This window comes from Mytilus galloprovincialis, chromosome 7, assembly GCF_965363235.1.
Source record: "Mytilus galloprovincialis chromosome 7, xbMytGall1.hap1.1, whole genome shotgun sequence".
In the NCBI taxonomy this organism is placed as follows: Eukaryota; Metazoa; Mollusca; class Bivalvia; order Mytilida; family Mytilidae; genus Mytilus; species Mytilus galloprovincialis.
In genome coordinates, this window is record NC_134844.1 from 71,395,788 (window position 1) to 71,423,734 (window position 27,947).

Consider the following 27,947-nt stretch of genomic DNA (forward strand, 5'->3'; position numbering starts at 1 on the left):
AAACTAGTTTAATAAGAGAATCAAAGAGATTACAGGATACATTATCAGGAAAATGTCCCAAAAATGCTGCATGCTTTTATCGAAAAAAGAGCTTTCCTAGCTTTTTTGGCTAAATGTGTTAAACTTGCATTTATTATTCCATTATTTTTCATTAATGTGCCCAGAAATTTATATTCTGTAACATCATTTGTTTCATTGTGCAACCTGACTATGTATGGTTCCAGTTTTGAAGTTCTTTGTTCAATGATCATTGTTTTTGTTATTTTAGTATTAAACATAATTGCCATTTTTACAGTGATTTGATACGTTATTTAAACTATTCTGAAGACCTTTTTTACTTTCAGATAAAATGATAAGGTCATCAGCAAATAAAAGATTTCCTATTTCAAAATTTACTTTTTTCAAGGGTTTTGAATCTTTATGGTCAAAATGTTCAACTAAGTACGTTGAAGAGTGTAGGACTAATACCGTCTCCTTGCTTTACTCCTCGGCCAATGGAAAAGCTCTAGACTGTTTATCATTATATCTTAAAGATGCTTCAGTATGAAAAAACTGTTGTTTTATTATTCCAAACATATGTTTTCCCACATCATTTTAGCTAATTTATAAAGCATTCCGATTTTGCGAAGCAAATCAAAATCCCTTTTAAGATCTACAAAACAGACATAATGTTAACTTTTATTTTTTTGAATATATTTAAAAATTAAAGTTTTAAGGATAAAAACATTGACTGCAGTTCTATGATTAACTCTAAATCCAAGCTGGGAATTAGTTATTTTTTTTCTATATTTTTAATCATTCTTTGATTTAAGATACTGCTAAATAATTGTGATATACAGTTGATTAAAGAAATTCCTCGGTAATTATGTATTAAAGTTATGTATGCAGAATTTCATGAAGTTGGATAGTATCCTGTTTTTAACATTATATTAAATAATTTAGCATAAGCTTTGGTAGTTACTGGACTTCTAAATTTAATTACCTCATTCAACACGCTATCTGGACCGCTTACTTTTTCATTTTTTAAGTTTTTTAATATATATTTAATTTCAGAGCAAGTAATAGGACTGTCAGTGTCCGGGTTAAAAGACATAGTATCATCAATATTTTTTAAATTTTGCTCAATATTAGTTTGAAAATCATTATTTATGTTTGAAAACTTTCCTTGATTTTGGAAATGTTTTATTGTGCTTTCACTGTCCTCTAACATTTCTTTTAAATCTTCATCTCCATCTATATTCTTGTTTTCCAGTGATTTTATTATTTTTCAGTATTCATGTGGATTTTTGATTGAATCTGAAAGTTTATCAAAGATCTTCTTTTTATTTTTTATTTGTTTTTGTTTCGTTAACTTTCTAAAAGATATGAGTAAACAAAAATATTCAAGTTTTAGTGAACAGTTAGAGGGATTGTGTCTTAATTCTTTTCCAACTGCATTTATTGACTTTTTATATTCATATAATTCAATGTCTGACCACTTTTGTTTCTTTTTTTTTAATATCTTTTGAAGTTTGGTATACCTCTTACATGTCTTAGTGTACAAGATTTTTCTGTCAAGTTGTATGAGATTAAATCGAACTCACTAGCCGCCTTATCTATCCCATTTTGACTTTCAACATATTTCTTTGTTTAAAGGTTTATAATTTCGTTTATACAAATTTCAGATAAGAGGTTTTGGATTAATATTTTTTGGAGTTACACTTAAAATATTTCATTGGTTTCCATTTATCTTCTGGAAACAACTACTGTTTTTCACTTAATATATTACATTTAAGATATATTTCAATTTGTGCATGTTCTGAAAGGTAGTTGATTTCAATAGTTTTAAGGTATATTAATGAGGTCAGGAGATTCTTACTTACAATAGCATAATCGACTGTACTCATACCATTGGGCGTAAAACATGAAAAATATCCCAAAGAATCACCAATACATCTGCCGTTAAGTATACGTAGTCTTGATGACAAGCATAACTTTAAAAGATTGTTACCTTGTGCATTTAGTATTTTATCTTGGTTATTTCTTTTCAAATATTGATCCACATCATAATTTTGTTTATTAAACATTTTGTTTTAACCTATAATATGAAATCAAACAGACCTAGAAAAATCCAATTGCACGAGTTCGCTATCTATTTGTATCTATGTTTATATCGGGTTATATAACCATTTGTATTCTAAAGAAGGTCACCTTCAGTTGATGGTTAATTAGATTGCGTCTAGCCTAAAATACACACGAAATGCCGATACATAAATTCGAGTTTATGCATCGTAAATTGTTTATGTTAAGACTTTTTTTTTTAATTGAATATACGTTTTAGTATTTTATAAGTCGTATGTGAGAATTTGAGTCAAATCGGTGAACATGAATTTGACAGCTAGTTCCCCTTTAATGAGCTAGAGGGTCGGAAGTATCTTTTTTTTTTACGTCGGGATTGGACCTTTTTGCGGGAATTTGAGGTGGGGCTGTTATCATCGCGGGAATTTGCGATTTACACTTATCGGGACTCGGGATTATTTTTTTCGGGATCCGGTAAGATTACTTTTTTTCAAGAATTTGGTATGACTACCCCTCCTATCGCCCTTAAGCTACACTTGTCGTCCTTCTTTTTATGTTTTTATGTTGCTTGTTGAATATGTTTACAAACAGTTGGTATTATATTTATTATTAATCTGGTATAAAAATTGTTCAATATATTGACATTGTCAGAAAACATAGAATGTATTTCAACAGGCGTTAGACACGGGACGAAAAGCTAGCCCTGATTTCCTGTTATATTTCTATAAATGTTAAATTAATTGGTTCGATATAATTGTAAAACCTATTCTTTAGTTTGGAAACTAATTTATTTTAATTTGTATGCAAAATATCTATATTAAGAGGAAGAACATTCAGTTTCGAGTAAACGTTTTAATTTGTTCAAACATTAGCGCGAGAACGTATTTTGAAGACTAAATATAACTTCTATCATCTTCGCTAGCCAAGGATTACGATCCAGTCCCCTCCTCTACACCCTTGGCAGATTAAGACAACATTTGTGATTACAATGCTGAGCCATCTGCCGGTAGATAAAAGTCACGCCCATTCTGACTACATCGCTTTTGACCATATGGCAATACGTGAACTCTCTTCAGTGTGGAGATGTAAATTGGTTGTGTCTGGTGTTTACAAATTCCGTGAAGCAGGACCCGAAAATATACGTTGCCATTCCAACATTTGGGCGAGAAACATACCCAGGAACTTAAATTAGTTAATTAAAAACTTTAAAATTGTCACTAGATTTCGTCTTATGTTTTTGGGGTGAAGACTTTTTCACAATCAGCTGCACGTGGTAATTGTTTATTTACACTTTCTATATACACGTGATCATCTTAAAGGCGCTTTTTGTTTGGATTCAGCCAGTTACAACTACGACCAAGGGAAATCATTACCTCGTGAATCCGAAATTCTATCATAATCTGCCAAGGGTGGAGAGGAGGGGACTGGATCGTAACCCCGGGCTAGTGAAGATGGACATCTAGGGATTCCAACAAATACACACTTTTTTTAATCGTATTAATAAAAATATCACAAGCAAACGGCCTTTGAAAGAAAATCAACTTAAATATTCATACAGAATGTTCTAATGACAAAGTAAGTCGAAGACCACCAACACCATGACAAAAAAACGAAAAACGACGGAAAGTCTATGGCAAGCCGTTTTACTATTTATTCGAATTTCAAGATATCTCCTATTAAATATAAGATATATTATATAATATATAAGATATCTTATATAATATATAAGATATCTTATATAATATATGAGATATCTCCTTTAATATATAAGATATCTTATATAATTTCATTTTTATAAGATATCTCCTAAAGTTTATAAGATATCTTATAAAGTATATGAGATATCTTATAAACAACTTATATATAAGATATCTTATATAATTTATGAGATATCTTATATAGTTTATAAGATATCTCATATAGTTTATATGATATCTTATATAGTTTATGAGATATCTTATAAAGACAATTAAATAAGATATCTGATAAATTATATGAGATATCTTATAAACTATATGAGATATCTTATAAACTATATAAGATATCTTATAAACTATATAAGATATCTTATAAACTATATAAGATATCTTATAAACTATATAAGATATCTTATAAAGTTTATGAGATATCTTGAAGTAAGAATAAATAGCAAAACGGCTTGCCATAAAAGTCCATGAAACACCAGATAAAAAAACTAAAAATTGAGTTACAAGAACCCACCAAAACCTGAGGGTTCTCCAAATGTGGCACCCGTCGTATTGCCAACTTATATAAAAAAAATAAAGGCGCTTCATCAAAAGTAGTCTGTACTAAGTGATACCTTAAACATAAATGGAGTACTTTGATAATAAATAAGAGGTCAGATAAATCTATCGGGTATCCCAATATCATTCAAGGTCTATATACTAATCATAGCTTACAGAGCCTACACAGGAAATAAATCGTATAGTCAGAAAAATCATTCACACGATAATTTAGTTTTTGACAAGTTTGAACAGCTAGAACAGCTTTTACAAGAAGTCATCAATAAAAAACAAAATATTCCCATTATGGTTAAATATCAACCTTGTTAAGTAGATTTCTAATTTTGTTTATGATGATGCACATTTCAAATATCAGCATGTTTTTTAAAACGACATGAACAAGTAATGAAGACTACAAGTTAAGTAAATTAAGTTTGAAATATGACTGACATAAGTGAATGACGTATGTTTTCTCCTTGATACTTGACAGCAGTTCAAACAAAAAATTTAACATTTACTACTAATTAATTCTTTGTTTGTTGGAACTATAATGCAAGGAACAGAACCTTACAAAGAAGTTTTTGACCATTTAATCATGATAGTTGTAACGCTTAAAATGTCTATAGTTTCAATACATCTTTCCATAATTAATTCTTTTGTATATTTGATTCCATAAATTCAGGTTGATTCCAAATGAATCAAGTTAACTGGTAAACCGGTACTGCAAAGTGAATGACCAGGATGAAGGGCGTACACGAGTTATAATTAGTATATTTGTTTAAATCCAACCCAGAGGTATACGTTTTGACATTTCAATTAAAACAATATTAAGATTTTATATATTAAATAGTCTGTGTTATATGTTTTTGATTCCAAAATGTCCAGCTTGACAACAAATTAATCAAATAAAAAGTTAAACCGAGTTTGTAAAGCTATTGATCAGGATTAAAGACGAGAAAGTGTACTGTAACAATGAGACAATGTATGATTGAATGACGCATTTTCGTTCAAAAATATTTGTTTTCCATTAAACATCAAGATATCCTATACGTGCAGCAATCCTGGTACTCACCAAACTTACATAGGAGTAGACATTAATTCATTTGCTTGGCTTCATGTTAAAATTTTCCGATAAGCCAAACGGAAGCCCTGATTATGAGTATTGCATCCGATATAGAGGAGTCAGGGTGAACGTACAACCATTCCTTGAATTTATCTTGGATAGAATATTAAAAAAAGCCTAAAATGAATTTTAATAAAACATCCCACACGTCTAACAGAACGGGAGATAATGAACAACTGAATCCCCCTTTAGTCTTTATCTAGTCAATTACCTCTCCTTTCATTTCATACTTTTACACTCATGGCATAGGGTTGGATACTCTATTGTCATGGACATCAAAGAAGACCCGAATAGCATTTGAGATTTAGTAAGTTGCTGTGAGAAGCTAAAAGCGTGTCTGGAAACTGAACAAAAAGTGACATTAACAAGAACTTTCTATACAAAAAAAACGAGTTAAACATGTTGGACTCGGTTATAAAAGCAAAAATTAAAATATAATATTAAATATTTGGAAGTATCTGTTATGAGTCTGGGATGAGGTCTTAATTATTATTAACACAATAAGCTATGTTCAACATGTATATGCCTTTTATCATATCCATATTTAAAAAAAATGCATTTCATGTACCAGAATTTCTTAGATGACACCGACAAGTAAAGACTGAGCAACACGAACGCCACTAAAACGGGGAGATCACAGAAGCTAAGGAATATTAAGCAGACCCTGCTCCCATAGTTGCATCCTTCATGTTGCTCATGGCAAGTAAACATTCGATGACAAGTTGCCTTCGGTGATGTCATTCAGGAGAAAAGACAAGAACGGACTAAACTTCTAACCAAACACTGCACAAAACGTTAAATAAGGTTGAATCCCACTAAAACTCTGGAAGATGCAGGTTATCAGGAGGCTCCTTCTTTACTACTTGTGTTAGTCATCTTCAAAATCTTAAGTTTGCTTGGGTCATTCTTTTGTCTGATGATTATGAGGTTTGAGTGTAGTATATTGAAGCTACAACAATCACCATAGGATTGAAAGTTGTTGAAATATCACGAATTAAAACAAAGAATTGATGGATAAATTGGTCTTTGTCGGCATGTATAAGTACCCGGCCACGTCCACTTGAATTTTTTGTCTATCTGATGAGTTAAGCCTTTTTCAACTGATTTTTATAGTTCGTTCTTATGTTGTACTGTTATACCACTGTCCCAGGTTAGGGGGAGGGTTGGGATCCCGCTAACATGTTTAACCCCGCCACATTATTTATGTATGTGCCTGTCCCAAGTCAGGAGCCTGTAATTCAGTGGTTGTCGTTTGTTTATGTGTTAAATATTTGTTTTTCGTTCATTTTTTTACATAAATAAGGCCGTTAGTTTTCTCGTTTGAATTGTTTTACATTGTCTTAGCGGGGCCTTTTATAGCTGACTATATGCGGTATGGGCTTTGCTCATTGTTGAAGACCGTACGGTGACCTATAGTTGTTAATGTTTGTGTCATTTTGGTCTTTTGTGGATAGCTGTCTCATTGGCAATCATACCACATCTTCTTTTTTATACTTTAACACCATTTTCAGCACTATTGGCTTTTCGTGGCGGTCAGTTTTTATTGGTGGAGAAAGCCACAGTGCCCGGAGAGAACCATCGACCTTCGGCAATAAAAACTAACATTCCTAACTAAGATTGAAGACGAATGCACCTTCCAGGTGCGTACGGGGTTTTGAATTCACAACCTCCGGGTTGAGCGGCTAGTGATATAGAACGACACACTACTGCATCTAATATTTATGCATTTTCTTCAACGCAGTTCCAACTTGACAGTTGACAAAACTTGAAATAAAATATAAAGACAATAATGAAAAGTCTGTTTTGACCGAAACAATACATATATCATATCATTTGATGGAATTGTAGAAGAAGGCACTACAGCAAGCTGACCTTAATATTAAAATAAGGAGATGTGGTATGATTGCCAATGAGACAACTATCCACCAAAGTTCAAATAAAGTGGATGTAAGCAATTATAGGCAACCGGACGTCCTTCAACAATGAGAAAAACCAATACCGTATGGTCGGCTATACAAGGCCCAAACATGAAAAATATGAAAACAATTAAATTAAGAAAACTAACAGCCTAATTTATAACAAAACAATTTACGAAAAACAAAAATGACAGAACCAACGACAACCACTGAACTACAGGCTTCTGACTTAGGACAGGCACAAAAATAATGTGGCGTGGTTAAACATGTTTGTGAACGCTCAACCCTCCCCATAACAACAGACAGTGGTGTAACAGCACAACACAAGAACAAACTATAAAAATCAGTTGAAAAAGTCTCAACCCATCAGTTCGATACAAAGAAAAACATCAAACAAAATCACAGACTTGACGTGGCAGGGTGTGTATTCATCCGTCATCCCTATGAACAAAAAAGACACAAAGAACAGATCTGAGAGTACTCGCAGTTCAAAGCCAATAACAACTAATAAAAATAATCATGTATCTAAGACTAAAACATCAATCAGTACACATCCAACATCTAATGGATTTAGTGTAAAGTCGTCATTACCACTTAGAGAAAAACATGACCTTGTGTCTGTTTGATATGCAGTTTCTAATTTTTTGTAAGGTAAGACATGTAAGAGTTCATTCCAATTTGAAATTCACCATCAGTAAAACACGCTTTAGGTGTAAATGACTCTGACATATTCTTTAAACGCATATTCATTATCATTATTCAAAGACGGATTAATTGTTAATTGATAGACTTCGTATATATATACCAATTTATACATTCCAAAGAGTAAAATGGACGCCCAATCTAACGAGAGTTTTACGCCGGAACAGAAGAAAATCCAGGAATGGCTATATTTTTATATCCTAACAAACCCTCGGGGCTATATTAAAAAATGATACAGAGGCTATATATCCATGCTATTGACCTTTGTTACTAACACATTTCTAGACGTGATAATGGCTGCGATAGTTATTGCAGACCAGCCAGTAACCACATCAAAACTATAAAATGAACAGAAAATAGCGATAATCGATTCCATTATAAATGTTCATAGATAAAGTTAACATCACAGTCCTTCATTTCCTATCTGTACATTTCATCAACCTTTTCATTTTGTGCTACAGTAAACCAGTTATTCCAGTCGCCTATGACACCTGTTAGACGATAAAATCTATTTGAAATTACAAAATTAATTTAACCTCCACGGGTATTGCTATGAATAGCAATTTTATGAAAGAGTGGTATATTAAGAAAATTGTCAAACGTGAGTTAAATCTGAATATTCTTTAGTTACATGTTAAATAACAGTGTATGGCGGTAAAATGAAAACATGACATTTAAGCTTTTCTGGCATACAACGTCATTTCTCGGTTTGGTTTGATCAAAAGTATCTTGAGTTATAAAACAGAAAGATAGAACATCGCGTGTTATTTTAAAAAATGGTGTTATTGCTTTGACTGATGTTCTAGAATATACCATTCCCAATCTTATTTGTCTTTTGTCATGAAATACATATCTTGGGTATACAATAATATAATTATCGAAACATTTAATAAACAACTTTTCGAGAACGGTAATTGTTCTTATGTTGCCATGGTTAAAACAAGTAAAATTAATATATAACGCCTATTTTGCTCATTTTGTGTTGTTAGTGTACTGTATCATTTATGCTCCAATATCCCTTTACGCAGCCTTTGAAAAAGGGTTTATAAGTACGAGGTACGACAAGGACCTTTTTTTTTTAATGAAAGAACTTTTATTTTATGCTGTACGTTAAATTACTTTTTTAAAGTTGATGTAATACAAAATAAAGAAATCAAGGTAGTTTATGACCAATCATGTCACAATAAATGTATGTACATTTGTATGACGTCAAGAGAAAAATCCAGTATGTCCGTACTGATAAATAAATGATAGATTTGGGTAAATTTTCAAATGGTTGTTGGATCAACAAATATAACATGTATAAGGCAAATGCAAGTACCAACTAATAATTTACCAAGATGTTTCTCTTAAATACTATAGTTGTATGCGCATGTCCTCAATATTTCCAACTCCAAAATTGGTTTCAGCATATGCAATGTTTGTCATATTTTGTAGGTCATTAAATTAAATGATACTATATATCTTTCGACTTTATAGTTTCGGTGCACATTTATAATATGTGGATGATCTATGTTTTGAATATTGCTTTATTTTATCAATGGTCTGTTTACCGATGTTAAAATCTCATAAATCTGTTAAAAAGACAAACCAAGGTAACAAACACATGATAAGTGAACCGAATGATTTTAAAGTAGTGATAACCGGCCGTTCAGTCATACAACCTATTCAGTACTCGGAGTGCAAAGTTTGTGCTCGAAACATCAATTCCGGTATATTTTGATAGGTTGATTTTTAAGTCTGAGTACGATAATCGTTCGCGAAAGTTTTCAGATTGTAAGCACGGATGCATCGACAGGGTTCACGTCTCCTGCCATGCGACTCCGCACTTTTTCAAAATGTCCCAATCTGGAATAGGGCACAACCGATAAAATTACAGATCAGACGATTACTGTGGTATCCAATGAGCTAAGAACTATAAAGCATGTCGCTAGTGAGGCGTATAGGTTTACCAATTCGTGACAGGGATTGTACAATTTGTTAAGGTGGTACCTAACACTACAGGGAGATAACTCTGTAAAGTCAGCTAAACGTATTAATTACGTTGTTTTGTAAAATGAATATTAAGCTTCTCAATGATCAAAATTAGTGTTTTTCAAACTGCTATATAACCAGTGTAATTTTTCTGACAAAACGGTTGGTTCAAAATTTTTGAATTTTTTATATTTTTGTTAAAGGGTCAAAGTTAATACTTTGACAAAATTTTATGAAAATTAAACGAGCCAAATTAATTTTAGTGAAATTGTTGGGTACCACCTTAAGTGTCATTTCAGTCCTTCTTCCTCAGAAATCTGTTGAAGTTCCATTCCAGAACAAAGTTGACCTTGCAGGAAATTGTCTGTTTTGTTTATGTCCTTTTAGGTCATCTAGCTCAAAACGTTGTAGTGTATATATGCTTCCCTCCCGTTCAAATGTTTAGGTTTGAGCGCTCTTGATAAAGTTAATCGATACAGTGGTTTCCTCATATAGATGTAATACCATCAAATCATAGTACGTCACATCCGGTTGCATACGGAAAAGGGTCGAAAAAAAATTCCCTTGAAATTGACAGTTGTAGGAAATTAATCCTACATTTCATTGCAGTAAAACATTTCTGAATCGTGAACATATATCTTGGGTGTTTCAAAGCACCCTTATTTTATAATTTGGTGTTTCTATAGAATATTTTAGAAACTTGAGTTTACATGGTTACTAAAGCTTGTACACAGGAAAAAAAGGGGTGAAAATTTGATTGGTTAACTTCGAGTGATAGTTATTTTCTTATATGCAATGAAATGTGATGTGAAATTTTGTCTATAGTACTGGACAGGATAAAACTTTACTCATGCCAAGTATTTCGTTATTTGAAACAAAGATAAATACTGCACAATTTTTTGAAAAGTGCAAACTTAACAAAGACTAATATGGGAAAATCAATGGTGGTATTACACCTATATAACTTTATGGGTTATGCATAAGCCAATTGTACCATTTGAGTGAAACAGACCTTAATCAGAAATTTAAATGACAGTATTCCAATACAAATAACTAGTAGGCATCTAAGAATTCACTTTATCTACTGTTATAAAATTACCTTTTCGGAATAATGTCCATTCATGCTTGGGATCAATCATTCTTGAGGAATCAAACTTGTGCTTTTTAATGTTATCAAAACTGCACTTCTCTATTATCTTTCTAATGAAATCGTCAGTGTGCGAGACATCTATAAACTCGGCCATTTTTGTAATCGTTGAGAACGGATGCTGAAACAGAGAGACGAGAACATTTTAGTGGAAGTAATAAAAAAATGTTTTAGATGATAATAAAAAGTAAAATAACAAAAACAAAGAAATTATCATGTAATACATAGCTTCAGAATATCATTGAAACTAGGATAGAAAATAAAATAACAAAAATACCGAACTCCAAGCACAAATCAAAACGGAAAGTCGTTTATCAAATGGCAAAATTAAAAACTCAAACATATCAAACGAACGGAAACCAACTGTCATATTCCGGACTTGCTACAGACATTTTCTTATGTAAAAAATGGTGGATTAAACCAGGTTTTATAGCTACCTTTACTTTTCACTTGTATGACATTCGCATATAGTTTCATTATATTGACAACAATGTGTTAGCAAAACAAACAGACATCACAGGTTTCTCACTTGTATGACAGTTGTATAGAATTCCATTATATTGACAACAATGTATAGCTAGCTAAACCTCTCACTTATATGACAGTCGCATTCAATTTCCTTATATTGACAAAAATGTAAATTGTAACAAATGATACAACTTGCAATGCAACCAAACATCTTTCTACAATAGAAAAAGCCAAAAGATGCATGTAAGAGACTATGTCAATTTAAAAATATTCTGGTGTTTTCATACCTTTTTAAATGAACAATGTTCGTGTAGTGAACCATGTTGGAGGGGAATGTATAATATCAACCTATAATCATATACACGGAAATTAAAACACAAATATAAAGCTTAAGGCAATACGAATCAAGAAAAAGTTTTCAGTTGCACGCATTTATCATTTCGCGTCGCGACATAGAGAAGCAAACACGTTAGTTTATATAACTAGATGACACGTACGAAAATATGATGAAGTTTATATAGCTAGATGACACGTACGAAAATATGATGAAGTTTATATAGCTAGATGACACGTACGAAAATATGATGAAGTTAATATAGCTAGATGACACGTACGAAAGTATGATGAAGAGTTTATAGCTAGATGACACGTACGAAAATATGATGAAGTTTATATAGCTAGATGACACGTACGAAAATATGATGAAGTTTATATAGCTAGATGACACCTACGAAAATATGATGAAGTTTATATAGCTAGATGACACGTACGAAAATATGATGAAGTTAATATAGCTAGATGACACGTACGAAAATATGATGAAGTTTATATAGCTAGATGACACGTACGAACATATGATGAAGTTTATATAGCTAGATGACACATACGAACATATGATGAAGTTTATATAGCTAGATGACACATACGAAAATATGATGAAGTTAATTTTCTTTTAAAGATTGGTTTAAGAATCCCAATGATTTACAAACTTGAATAATGGATGAGTTGAAGGCCCCATGGTGACTTTGATGAGATCCTTCTTTGCTTTTGTCAAGTTCATGTGTGGATTTTATTTGATGTTATAATACCAACAATTTATTTTCAATTAAGAACTGAATTGAATGTAGAAGCTTTGACCGAAGTACATTTTAGAAAGTTTGCGTACGATCAGAATTTTACATCCCTATAAGATAACAAAAAGAAGCATTCATCTCTTATAATGATGTTATTTTAAAACCATGAAATAACAAGCTATATCAAAATTTTCGTTTGTTTTTCAATTCATGGTTGTGATGCAGTCACGAAAAGCACGTTCTGTCATGAATGTTGCATTTGATTTGGGAATGAAATTGATATTTTGGATTGCTTGGCGATTGTTGGCAGCCAATCAACAGAGTGAGTTTTCATGAACTAAACACGTATTTTAGTCATTGCTGAAGACATTGATTGGTTTTAATCAAAAATAAAAACACATAAAGACCTGACTCAAAGGTGTTTTTTTTTTTTTTTTTTTTTTTTTTTTTTAATTATTTTCGAAAACATAATGGGAGCTTGAACGTCTAAGGGCGAAGGTATGCTGTCTCTATGATGAACCTGAAAATCATTACTACAAACATAATTTATTTATCTGAAATTACTGAAATACGATAGATGGATGAGCGACTTGTTGTTTAACGTTCAGTGGCAATCATTACATGCATAATGATGTTTAGAACATGTTGATTTCAAATGAATATGAACACTGGTTCGACTAGACTGACTAGCTGAACTGTTTAATGTGCTAGTGTGCAAGGTAAAGTCCACGGAAGACATATCATCCTAGTTCGAAAGATACTAAGTTTTAGAGAGAATAAAAATTCGTCAGTTAGTATCAGCCAGCGTATGAATAACTGAATATTGGTGATTTGAATTCTGAGGACTTTTCTAGTTTTATGCATAAAAGTATGTAAATATGGTTGTTCGGACACTTACTAATTTCAGATCTTCATATTTAACTGGTAGTATATTTGCTGTTTTAGTTTGTACCGCTTTTTCGAATTCCCTTGTAAGGTTAAACCAATCTCCTTGTAAGTCGTCTGAAAAGAACCACATTCAGAATTTACGATTTAAAATTAATTGATTTGAACACACACATTTACTCATTTTATTTTTTCATGATTCAATTAACAGCTCGATATTTTGTTTAGAGAGCTTCTTAAAAGTTTAGTTTAATCTTTTTCATAGATTATTACGCCAATAGAAAGAACAAAAAGGACACACAAGATATTTAAAACTACGTTTTGAAAACATTACTATATTATTTAAGACTTTTCAGAAGACACAAAAACATAGAACCCTTGTGAATTGACTTGAATTTTTGAAATACTAAGGCTTTTCTACCTCAGGAATAGATAACCGTAGCTGTATTTGGCAAAACTTTTAGGAATTTTTAGTCCTCAATACTTTTCAACTTCGTACTTTATTTGGCCTTGTCAACTTTTTTTTATTCGAGCGTCACTGATGAGTCTTTTGAAGACGAAACGCGCGTCTGGCGCAAATTCAACAAAAATTTCAATCCTGGTATCTATGATGAGTTTATTTACCTGGAGTTTTAAAATATGTTGCAAAAAATACAATTTGATATGTAAACAACTACTTCAAGAGAGGTTTTTAATAATATTAATGGTTAAATGGCTTACTACGTCAACATATATAAGGAGGCAAAGAGAGAATTTGAAGTTTCATTTGGTACGATTGTCTTTGATTGTAGTCCTTACATAACTGTGTACAGTTTATCTCCCCTCTATAGTTTTCCAGACTACGACGACATGGAAAGAATATAACAGATCGTTGGTCAATTAGTTTCTAAATCAATCATTATATAGTTATAATAGTTATCAAAGGTACCAGGATTATAATTATGTATGTGAGACCTGATTCAAATAACTTCTTATCCTGCAACAATAAACATCCGATCATTCATTTTTTTTTCATTTGCTCATGAAATGTCATAAAAACGAATTTTGTATTTTCCTGATTAAGCTAGCATTTTATCCCTTTTCCATGTGCTAAAAAAATGAAATGTATCCTTTATAAACTTAGATATACTAGATATCATGCATCTTACTCGGGATGAACTATTTTTCATGTTTAAGCTTTACCTGACATGACCGGCCGAAATATGAATAAAATGGTTAAAATTACGTGACAGTCGAATAAGAAAGTCCTTAAAATTATGGTATATAATAACGGACACTTAAGGTTGAGTTTGTTTGTGATACAATTATCACCATACGTTTAAATTGCAATATCTGAACATTTCTTTAAAAAACATTGTATTTGGTACTGGAGCAAAGTTTTTAAACTTATAGACCGAGGAACTGAAGCCTAAAACCATATAAGGTCCAGTATAAAGAGAGTTGTAAGTGTACGTCAGTTTATATAGAATGTACACAGTTTTTTAAGTTATCAAATTAAAAGTTTAAATAGACTAGGTTGTCTTTACTTCATTTATATATGTTTTTCGTAGATAACATTGTATAAATTAGGCTGTAAGTTCTTTTCGTTTGAATTGTTTCACATTTTTCATTTTTGGTGACTATCCGATATGGTTTTTCTCATTGTTGAATACCGTAAGGTGACCTTTGATTGTTTTTATCTTCGTCATTTCAACTCTGGCGGAAAGTTGTCTTATTGGCAGTCATACCACATCTCCTTATTTTTTTTATAGTGTGCAGAGTGGTCAGAGGAAATCGGCACTTGATGTTGACGCTGATGTGACAACATCCTTAGTTCGAATACCATTGATTTCAAATACAATGCTGCAGTTCTATCATTGTGATGCTAAATTAAAGACGAAAAAATAAGTGTGATAAATGTACCTTAATGCCCGCGGCACACTGTCCCGATTTTCACGCCGATGGCAACACGATTATGGAAATTTTCAATATCGGGACTGATCGTATCCAGATCGGGCTATTCGTAGTGCCATCTTTAATCATCGTAGAACCATCGGCCACTTTGTCTAGCCTTCGGGGACAACTTCGGGAAGGGTTCTAAATTTTTTAACATGTTAAAAAATCCCCGAAGGTGCGTCCGATGTTGAGGGTTCGTATTGAGTTCGTATCACCATCCTCACCATCGTAATGTCACCAGAAATGCATCTTTCAACATCGTATTGCATTCGTGTTTCCGTCGTTTCCATCGGGCAATTTTGTCATTACGATGTCTACACGAATGAATCACGAAGCTACCTGAAGGTCTTACGATGGCAACACGACTTCGTGAAGACCTCGTAATCCAGTCGTGTTGCCATCGAATAAAAATACGAAGGCGACAAGATGGAACTACGACGGCAATAATCCAGCTAAATGTAAGTTAATTTTTGCGCTAAAATACATTTAAAGTGCCATGCGCGATATGCACTGGTCAGTCTAATACGACAGTTAAAAAATACGTTCACAAAACATGGAGCTCATATAATATGATTCTATGAGAACAAGAAAGGCGACAGCGTTGTTTCTATTAATTCAAATGGAACAAGAAGAGCAGCTATTACAGGCTCAGGATTTACTTTTACAAGTAAAATATTATTTTTTGTCAATTTTTCATATCAAGTAACATAATGAAGATCATAAACGCGCCTCGTACACCAACACTACAGGTACACATATATATGGAAACCAACTTTTCTTCATTATTCTGATTTTTTATGTATCGTCTGAGTTGTTGTCACACGACTGTTTACTCCATAACCATTTTGTTTTCTATATGTCATATTTTGCCGCATTTGTTGCTTTCCCCACATCCTTCCTTTTGTCTATATTATTATGATATTCTCCTGGAAAGAGCTCTTTTTGAATAAAAGGGATCAACGAACCCATTACCTTACCTTTAGGCATATAATTTAAATGCATCGTAAGCTGTACACGACGTCTTTTAGACATCGTATGGCCATCGCGCCATTATCGTAATCCATCGTGTAGCCTTCGTAATCCAGCGTGTAGCCTTCGTGATCCATCGTGTAGGCTTCGGCTGAGATATGAAGCTTAAATACCCGTCTTCGCTTAACCTTTGTATGTCCATCTTTTGCTATCGAATATAATTTCGGCACCATCGTTTAGACTTCGTTATTCATCGTACTTGCTTCGGTCACTTTTTGGTATTTTATCGAGATCGGGACCAACTTCGTACGAACTTACAATTTTCGCATTCGGGTGTCCATCGTATACAAAAATCGGGACAGTGTGACGCGGGCATTAAGGATCATATTATCAAAGAATTCATCCCATGTCCAATCAGGAATTCCAAGCTTTCCATGAAGAAATGTGTAATTAGAAACCTATCTATCTTTCGGATTTCGATTCAGGTATATAATTTTGTATCCATTTTTCACATGATGAATTGATAGGTGATGTAAAGGCAAATGGGTTGTGAATAGTCTAGGGTCATCTACTGCAGCTAACTTATCAAAGAAGTGTGCAGTGACGTCCTACAACATGTGATGTAAAACACCTTTTGTGTTATATTCTAGAGACTGAGTGAGTAACATGGACAATATATCATGGCACCAATGTGTACCTGTAAAAAAAAATATTGAACTCTTTATCTGTCTTTGCTTGATCAAAGCGAAGATGCAGATTTTAGATAAAACTTTAGATATTAAAAAACAGCAGACGAGATTGATTCATATATATTTTCATAATTGTTGGAGGCTTACATACAATGATACAAAAAAGTTCAGCTCGATCTTCGTAGAACAAATGTGTGACTATTTTTCAATAACTTTGACCTATACTATCAATAAGATTTCAAAACGAAGAGACACTATGTTAAAGAGAGTCTAAAGATATCAAAGTGATATATTCAAATTCGTAAGTCGAAAACAACCAACTAATAATTTAAAATTTCCATCCCATCAGATTAGTATATAAAACACAACATAGAAAACTAAAAACTGAGCAACACGAACACCCCCAAAAGCCGGGCTGATCTGAAAACTTAACATATAAACACGGAACACAATATATGTATAAGGTGTTTTTACTTGAAATATAAGCTAATTTGCTAAAATTCTGAAATTTTTCACTTTTATAAGTGTAAACATCTATCGTAGCACATTCTTATTTCCTCAAAGACTAAAACGCACCTTTTCTAAACTGATATGATAGCGTTTTCCAATGCAGCGCATGCACACATTCTAAGTTTACAGACCGGATGCGTTGACTGACAGTACTTTATACAAATTATGAATGTTCGATCATCTCTTTTACACCCCCAATTATCACACGTCCATGCATGCATTTAATTACTGTAGTTACTTTTTCGCAATTGGAAAAATGGGATGAAATTAAGTGAATTGAGTATTCCATATTGAGTCTGTTTTGACATTTTCGTATGTAATCGGGACAATTCTAAAAAGTTAAAAGGGTAATCAAGAAATCTTATTCCAATTGATATTCGACTCAATTGTGAATTCACACAATATGCTTCACACCAAAGATATCGCTGGTTATCAATCGCACATACACGTCATATTAATTATTACTTTTGATGTGTTTGATATATACATTAATCATATACTTATATGCAATAGAGGGCGGGATACGGCAACTGTCATGCATGGTTTTTGAAATGACGTCTACGTTACCGCTTCGTTTGATTGATTGATTTCTTGCTTTTTTAACGTCCAATGTCAAACATTCATGCATCATTGCATATTCAGTCTGAGAACAAATTAATAATATATACAAAAGGTAGGTCCTGTAATAGACCTAAGCGCTATTCGGGAATCTGCGACACTTGACCTTAGAATTTGCGACACTTTAACTATTGACGTCATACAACAATCACTTTTCTTTTTGACGTCAACATTTTACGATAACCTTTGTGATGTCCAGTGATAAGCGATAAGGTGTATACAGGCCGTCCGGGATGAAGGTTTGGAAATCTTGATACCTACTTGAAAACGAGGGCATGTTGGACAGGGACAGCAATTTTGTATTGCAACAGATCCCCTACGGACCCCTAAATGAGCCGATTGGAAGAAGACAAAAAATTACCATATTTCTATTCCCCCAGTCACCCCTGTGCTTGATTGCGATTCAGATGATAACTGACTGTGATTAAAGACAATAACTTGTATTTATTCTTTTCACATTTGTTGTGTCTAAATTCTTTCACGAATGCTATTTTTTTTGTTGAAAAGTCAATAGTATAGCAGAATACGTCTTGTTAAAATTATAATTCCATCGTCTCTTATTATATGTTATATAATATGTCTTCCGTGATTTCTTATTAAATATGTGTCGTAAATCATTGGTCTATTTGTCCGTCAATATTAACGGGAGCGGAAGTATCTGTTAAAAGGAATATAATATGTCATTTATCATTTATTTTCAAATAGCATCCCGAGAAACACATATAAGCCGGAGACCAGAATGACCAGAATCCAGTGCACCTGAATCTTACTTACAAAAGGTGAGCTTGTTTTAACAACAATTGCAACTGTTTTATTAACTGTGTCCAATGAGAGCCGCTTAATATAACAGTAATTTCCAAATCAAACCCCATATCAACTGTAAACCCATATTAATATGGATAGTTCGTAAATGTATGCTAATTGACATTTAATAACTTGATAGTATATGTATATGCATAAGATTAAGATGGTGGTATGAAAAGGCAACTTACTTTTACCCCTTGAATTTGAAAAACCAAAACGTATTATAAAAAAATGTAGTTATAGCCCTACATGTATGCATAACAAAGTCTTCTATCGGATTGTAATATTTCTATTATTTAATTTATCCTTTGTTTATAATATGAGGCTTATTATTTTCAAACTCTGCTTACATAGCTCTTTTCACTTTTAAGGTCTTTTCATTCATATTCAGGGACGATCCACAGCCTTACGATATCATCTCATACAACGATTGTCATGTGGATAAAATGTATTTTGGTCGGTAAAGTTGTAACTCGTCATTAATTTTGCCAAAAATTGTTATTTGGTTTTTCTTTGGGGGGGGGGGGGGCAAGTTTAGTACCCAAGTAAAGTATATTAGAAATGCTGCTTCTATGAGGGAAAAGGCAATGAGAAAACGCCAACAATTGTGATATTTTTAATTTTTGTATAGTTGATACATAATTGTTAATAGGAAATGAACAGTTATAAGAATTAGTAACTTAAGTTTGATATTTCATTTTGGGTCGTACGTGATGCACATCATCTATTATTAGGATTGGCAAACATAAAAACCTGATTTCATAGTTGTACACAGTAGTATATCTGTGTCTTTTGTTTTGAGTGTCCGAATAGTTTCCAAATGCTTTTCTATACCATGTTCCGCGATGTTGGGACCAGAAATAAATGTTTCCTCTCTTAGTCGAGTAAACGGATAAATCACCAAACCGGGATCGATAACGCTGAAAAATAAACAAGAAAAAAAAAACACAATATATATGATGTGTATGAGCTTCTGACAGCCGTTAATGTTGAATATCACCGACCTAGAATTGGAACACTAAGATACTAAGGGGGAATACAACAAAAAACATGGCTAAAAGAATAAAGACGAACAAAAGTCTTTAAAGCACTATACCAAAAAATAATAAAACAATAGAGCAACACAAACCAAACCAAAAACCCGGGGTGAACTCGTGTTTTCTGGAGGATAAGCAGCACCTGCATCAACAGCCTTAACTTGAATTACGGGATGACATAATGTCGTTTGAGTTTTGGTAGCATGACGTATCCAATCTGAGTCACTAGTCTTTAACATGTTAATGTTCGAATGAATTAATGACAATGACTATTGATAACATAACAAGACCACAAATAATGATTTTTGATACTTTTGTCCTCCCGTGGACATACAAATTTAAATGGTTCTTTATACAATTATTTGTATTTTTGGCAAAATGTTCAGCCTGTTCTCTTTCAAAGGTGTTGTCGTAAGTGTCTTAAAAAAACGCATTCTTGGCTTTTAATTTCTCAATCTTTGTCTTGCTGGTCTTAAAGACATGATGTTCGATGCACTTTCATGGAGATCCCAAAGCCGCTTTTATTGATCATTAACTTACCATAGTCCTCAGCGTTTTACTGTAACAGATAATTATTCGAAACTCATATTATAGATTTTACACTATGATAAATGGTTGTAATTTACCGGCTACTTCCTTGGAAATTTTTCTGCAAATCGTAGATCGTATAAAGGAAATCATAGAAAAAACGGGGAAAACGTTTTAGCCGACAGCTCCGTTGATAATACGAAACATTATTTAGATAATCTTTCAAATACATGAAATAGTTTGACAAACACATTTATTTATTATGGTTCCCTGAAGCTACATGAAAACTCTGGTAAAACTGTATTGAAAAGTATGTTTCATCGTGAATATGTTGTATTAGAGACAAAGGATATGGGGTAATCATCCATGACACAAAATCGGTACATGCACAGCAAAAGAAAAAAAATACAAAAAGCAAAGGAACAGCGCTTTAATTGCTGTTCTTCATCTCAAAGTCACAGTGAGCTCTTCAACACGGAGCAAAAAAACTTTAATCCACTTTAATGATTGATTGCTATTTGCTTACCGTCTGGTGGTAAATATTGCATACATGTTCTGAACGGGAAAAAATATACAAATAAAACAAAAGGTAGGTTTGTCAATAGTTGTCGATTGAAAGAGAGCAGGAAATTTGGACTGCCGCAGGAAAATGAGTATACATTGGATATGGATATGAATTAGTCCTTGCAACAGGTCCCTTTTAGACCCCTCGTATATTTGTTGAAAGAGGTTTAGCTTGCAGATAAAGCGATACTCTCTCTAGACAAGGCATCGAATTTCATATTACTATTCCATTTTGATTTATAAATTCCGCGACCTACTTTGGCAACGGTTTTACTGCCGGTCGAAAGAAAACTAAAGAATAACTATATTTCTATATCTCAGTCAACCCTTATTGTCTTAACCCACTTTAAACCAGATGTCCACCGTAATATATACAATAACTGTTAAAAAAAAACACTCACAACACCATAAGTATTAAACAATAAATGTAATCTCTGTATGTACTTTTAGTGGAACATCGTGTGCATCCGCCATTTTAAGTTGCTAACATATGTACAGGTAATGTTTGTGATGATATGGTATCATTTACATGTAAGTGTATGTTTACGAAGGTTAATAAATGCAGGTACAGAGGGAAAAATAAACTGTGACAAAAGGCAATAGGTAGAACGCCGACCATAATCGTTTAATTTATAATTACAGATGGAAATATAAATGTGTGTGTATAAAATTCGGAATTGATGAAGTATTTTGTTTTGGGGGATGGGGACAAAGTTATGTTTTCAAATTCTTGCCCTGTTATAATCAATATAATATAAGGATTTTTTTTAATTTTACAGTGAAATTAATTTTAAAATAAGTGGTTTTTCGCATTCTCAACTCTACTTTGGAAGAAAAATAAATATAATTTATTTTCAACAGACCAAATGTTTGTGTATAAACGATTTTGGTCCAAATACGTTATACGTGACTCCAATTGAATCAACGTAACTGTTAAACCGGTAAAGTGAATTTTCAGAATAAAAGACGAACAAGAGTAATTAGTTTATTCATGTTATAAGTTATCTATACTACTAAAGGAAGAGACCGATTTGATTAAGCCGCAACTCCTTTGAAACCAAACAGAGTCGGAAATATTTGTGATATGACGTATAAATGTAGTGTTTTGTACTTCATACATTTGTCTTTGAAATAAAAAAAAAATCCACAAAAGACGCAAATTTTTGAGAAAATATTCAAATTCGAGTACAGTTATCGATCTGTCTCTTACACGCTTTCGCGCATGCTCAGTCAATGTACTGCCCACGAAATCCAAGTGAAAGTAAGGCGAAAGAATAGAAAACAGGACAGGACTATACGAATCCTGTATTAATTTGAAACTGCATCATTTTGATAAATTTAACAACATCCATCCTTTTTACGCAGGTGCAGAACTGTCCAAAAATGAAATGGACATTGAAAGTGTCGATATGATATTCCAATTTTATGTGTAGACATAGGCACCCGACGTCCGGACCCCTCCCCATTTTTATATGAATTTTACCGCAATCTCGCGAGCATCTTCTAGTTGAAATAATATGATAGGAATGTCATACTACGCAGAGGATAACGTTTTGACATTTTAATCATAACAATGGAAATGCTGTAGATGCATATACATTTTTTCATACGTTTTGAACCCACAATGTTGAGGTGAACAACATATTGAAGAGACGAGAGAGGTACTGCCAGCATTAAACTTTTTTGGAATTTGTCTTTTTGACGGATAGTCAGAAAAGTAACTCGAGCTAAACACGATTGAGTAGAAGATAGCAGATATTTAACACAAAACCTTTAGCTATTTTACCTGACGGCGACTATAGGTCAGTTTCCATTCCCGTTAAAAATGCAAATGACCTGATAAGTTGATAATATTTGCTCACATTTTAAAAAAATTTACTTACTAAATCCATTATGAGTTCTGCATAAAACAGAAGTACCATTTGAGTGATACAAACCTTAATCAGGGATAACAATGACAGTCAACCAATACATATAAACAGTAGACATCATCTATTGTTATAAAATTACCTTTTTGGAATAATTTCGATTCATGCTTGGGATCAATCATTCTTGAGGAATTATACTTGTGCTTTTTAATGTTATCAAACTACACTTCTCGATATTCTCTCTTATGAAATCGTCAGTAGAAGAAACATTAAAAACTCAGCCATTTGTGAACGGATGCTGAAACAGAGAGATGAAGACATTAGAGTAGAGCGTATCATTTTCTGGAAGTTACAAAACATGATTATAGATGGTAATAAAATTGTAACAAATGATACAACCTGCAATATACCCGAATAACTTTCTGCAATAGAAAACGGTCAAAAGATGCATGTAAGAGACTTTGACAATTTTAAAATATTCTTGTTTATTAAAACCATCAGTTTTTTCAGTAATTGTTATTGTTGTTAGAACAGATAAAAGGCTTAAGTCAGATTTTTTTTAACTATGCAAATAATGAGATTATGAAGATTTTAATAACATATAACATAATTATAATTCTATATTTGCCTGTCCAAAGTCTGGAATCTGTAGTTTTGTGGTTGTGTTTGTTTTTCACGTCCGTCATATTTGTTTTTGTAAATTGTTTTGTTATCAGTTAAGTTGTAAATTATTTAGATTGAAAGTATGTAACATTGGTTGTTCGGACAACTAGTTTCCAATCTTTATATTTAACTGGTAATATATTTGATGTGTCAATTTGTGCCGCCTTTTTAAATTCCTTTGTAAAGTTGAACCAATCTTCTTGTAAGTCATCTGAAATAGTTAAATTCGGAATTTGAAATAAAAAATCATAAATTGACCTGAAATCATTTGAATAGGTAACTGAATGAATTGTGCTAGGCTATGCGTTCAAAAGAAGGCAACCCATTAACTCAATACTCATTTTAAGTTTACATGTAACAAATTCACAACTCGATAATGTGCTCAGAGAGCTTCTTAAAAGTTAATTTTAATCCAGTATTTCGCAAAAAAAAAGAACAACAAGGAAACAAAAGATATTTAAAAACCATGTTTTGAAGACCATGCTATATTTTTCAGAAGATACAAAACATATAACCCTTGTGGATTGACTTACACGGAATTTTCGAAAATGTTGCAAAAATACAATTTAATGTGTAAACAACTACTTCAAATGAGGTGTTAATGCCCCCAACTTATGCAACGGGGGGAGGGGGCATTAAGTGTTACCCTTGACTGTTCTTCCGTCCGTCTTATTGTCGATTCCTCAGTATAACTTAAGTTTGTCTCATCCAAGTTTTATGAAGCTCATACACAAGGCTTATTTCTTAAAATGAATGGTTTATTGCGTGAACAAACTACAGATGTTAAAGGAGACTTTGAAGTGGTACGACTATTGGTAGCTGTAGTCCTGTAAAAAAAAAACTATGAACTATTTATTTCCCGTATTTTTATTCCATACTACGAAGACGTTGAATGCATTTAACAGTTCAATTACCAAGCATTTTTTTTAATTATTGATTGATTGTGTCTGTATCACATTCCGGTGAATATTTTAAAAATAATGTACTGTAAATTCAGATTTTATTGCGAGATTTTTATTTATACGAATATTGACACCTGGTGAGTATTTGCCTCTTTATATATGATACATATTTTTCAGATTTTCCTGAAATCGAAATACTTAATCTCGCATTTATTTTCATTCTTCAAAAATCGAAATGATAAATGCACGCTATAATTTCTGAATTTACGGTACCTTATTGCGATCTATATTGTATTATTGTACAATCATAAAACTACATTTAGGAATTGTATATTTGCTCTGAATTCCTACTTGCAGTTTGTCAAGCGTTCTTTTTTTAGTTGATGAACCGTTTGAGGGGGAATAACTCTAACTATTCGTAATGTCTACTTGAACATGTTGAATGTTTTGTACATTAAATTGATACTTACAGTTGGTAAATCTTTACTACCAATTTGAAAAGTGTTAAAAAAACAAAAAAAAAACTTCAATTCCGATCAGATTTAGAGTATAAATAAATATTATTTCATTTCAAATTTCTTAAAATAAAGACACATCAACTCTACAAGGAACATTGGTGCTTAAAATAAATGTACCTCATAGATCATTTTGCGATTTCTTGCACAAATGTTGATACCATTTAACCTCTGATACAGACATCGTGTCAACAGGTTAAGAATATTCACTCCTATGTACAGATCTAAAATATGGTTATTACACAACGAATAATTGAAACCATTTCAAATTAGTGTAAGTTATTACTGGTTTCTTTTGTAAACACTTATAAAAGCTGTTATTTAATTAGGGTACATGTCTTTTCCCTGTCTTCACTTACTAATTTCGTAATTTAAACATATATGTTAAACAAAAGAAGTCTTACACTTTGTCGACATCCATAATGTTTATACGTTGATGAGCCCATAAGTTCTTTTTCAAATGCATGAATGTTTCTATGAAAGGTAGACACCATCGGTTACTTGTTTGTTGACAAGGCCAATAATTGGACATGCACCTTCAAAGACTAAACACTATTTTCTTTGCATTAGAATTATTATTATTTTTTATATCATTGGTTTACACAATAATGTACTTTTATCTATTGATACTGTGTATTGGTCATAGCATTCTTGTATTAACTTGACGAGCTTACTACTATGTCAAATATCTTTTAAATTATTGGAATCTTGTATCAAAACTTCAAATTCCAGATCTTCTCGTCAACTACAACCGCTGTTATATATATCGCACGACCACCCCTCCCTTTTCCACCCTTCCCCGGTTTTTTTAAGCTCAGTTGTTTTTATTCAAGACTACATCAAATGTGGATTTCAAGTTGGAACTATAGAAAAATTATCTCCAGTGACTTGAATGTTATCGAGATTGAAATATTAAAAACAAAAAGTAGGTATCACGTTCTACATTTTTTTCTTCTTTGTAGTATTTGGATACGAATTCATAATGAACAAAACCTAATATCTCGTCATTATTCTATATTTTTTCAAGTTAAATGGAACAACAAAAACAGTTTTTGAGTGTTACTATAATAAAGATAAAGAATAACTTATCATAAAGGTTGTAATGTGTAATCACACTTTGTCTACTCAGTTATTAAACCAGGTATGACATCTTTTATCAACCCTATGTTTATATTAGTCATTCAATAAATAACATAAACAAAAAGAAATCAATACGATTTGCATAGCAACAATTTAAATAAATTTTATACAGCATGTATTTGTATCTTAAGGGGGAAGGTATTGGTTCCTCTTACATTTTTCTCTCGTTTATTTTTCACCATTTAAAAGATTGATGGCAATGCATCATCTGCAAAAATCTTGTTGAAATTGACCGTAAAGTTGTATTTCATGTTTTGGGAATATTGAATATGGATAGTTTTGAAATGGACGAGAACTTCATATGACACTGTTGTTATGTTGCAGATTTGGTACACATGAACTATTCTTACATGCGAAAAAAAAAGTTGGGGATCGTTTGGGGTATTTAATGCCTTGTGTTATACGTATATAACTTTAATTAGTATAAATTATAATCATCATAGCTATATTTGCATGTGTATCAGAAACAACATGAATAATTGATGCAAATAATGTTCTAATTATTACTATCACATGTATTATTTAACTATTACATATGTCATATATTGATTATTTTAAAAATTTTACATTGTACATATATTTTCATATTAATAAACATAAATTTAATTAATAGAATTTTCGTGTAGTTTTGTTGTTTTCCATTTCCTCTTTCGTATAAAATAGTTCAGAGCACAAACACTATTATACTCTTGCAGTTTGCACAACACGATATAAGACAAATAAAGCTTGAGCATCTCAAACCACTCTAAAGAAACAGGGATACTCTCAGGTGTTCCGAAAGAGTAGGCAAATTCTGCTGATGTTGCTCTTATTTTGTTGGACGTGTTAACTAGGACCCGGTGATCAATTTAAATAAGTCGGTCACATTATGTAAAAAAAAAAGGAAAGGGATTGTGGAAATGACATATGGATTACAATTTAGATTTTAAACTTCACAAAATTGAACTCTTGGTTCAAAAGCTTCCTTGTCAAGTTTTGTAATATCGTTTCAACTGGGCAATATATACTTTAGACTCTGCTTGAATGTTGCTTCAAAACGAATTTTAACTAGATTTGTAATTGCTAGCAATAACGGATGGCACCCTTCCCCAATTGCCAGGGTAATGGCAGCCATTTTGACAATTTCAGTCAAAGTGCGCATGCACACATGCAAATTAACATTTTTGTAAAGTTTTATAAATTTTAGAGCATTTTTAAATTTTGGACATTTTTGCGGTGTCCATGGTAACGGTGACCATTATCACATGATTATAGAAATTCCAAAGTCAAATGGGACATTTGCATATGCTTGCCAATATTTGTGTGAAGTTTCGTTCACTTTTGAGCACATTGATTTTGAAATTTTTGCTGTTCCCATGGTAACAGCGGCCGTCTTGAAAGTGCCAACCCGAAAAAAAACAAATCTTCACATGGTGCTTAACATTATGGTATAGTTCCATCAACTTGGGCCCATTCAATTCTGAGATCCAGAGTGGACAAAAAAATGTGGAAGAAAAAAAAAAGAAAAATAAGAAAAAGAAACGTAGAATAACAATACGTCACCCCAACTCTGTTGAGGGTGCCATAAATATCAAAATTGGGACTTTACAATCATCTCTTTTGTATTTTCATCCGAC

The 27,947-nt window shown here is 32.4% G+C and overlaps 1 long non-coding RNA gene across 2 annotated transcripts; it reads right to left on the minus strand.

Moving 5' to 3' along the window:
• Positions 1-8,300: 8,300 nt before the first annotated feature.
• On the minus strand, positions 8,301-26,183 carry LOC143081933 (uncharacterized). Of its 2 annotated transcripts, XR_012980167.1 has the most exons (6): positions 25,312-26,183; positions 23,254-24,601; positions 19,868-20,034; positions 13,603-13,706; positions 11,116-11,284; positions 8,301-8,533 (listed from the first exon to the last, which is right to left on the minus strand). It is a non-coding gene; the product is annotated as an uncharacterized LOC143081933 (long non-coding RNA). The 2 variants fall into 2 exon arrangements; XR_012980166.1 differs by lacking the exons at positions 23,254-24,601; positions 25,312-26,183 and adding an exon at positions 21,645-21,838.
• Positions 26,184-27,947: the final 1,764 nt, after the last annotated feature.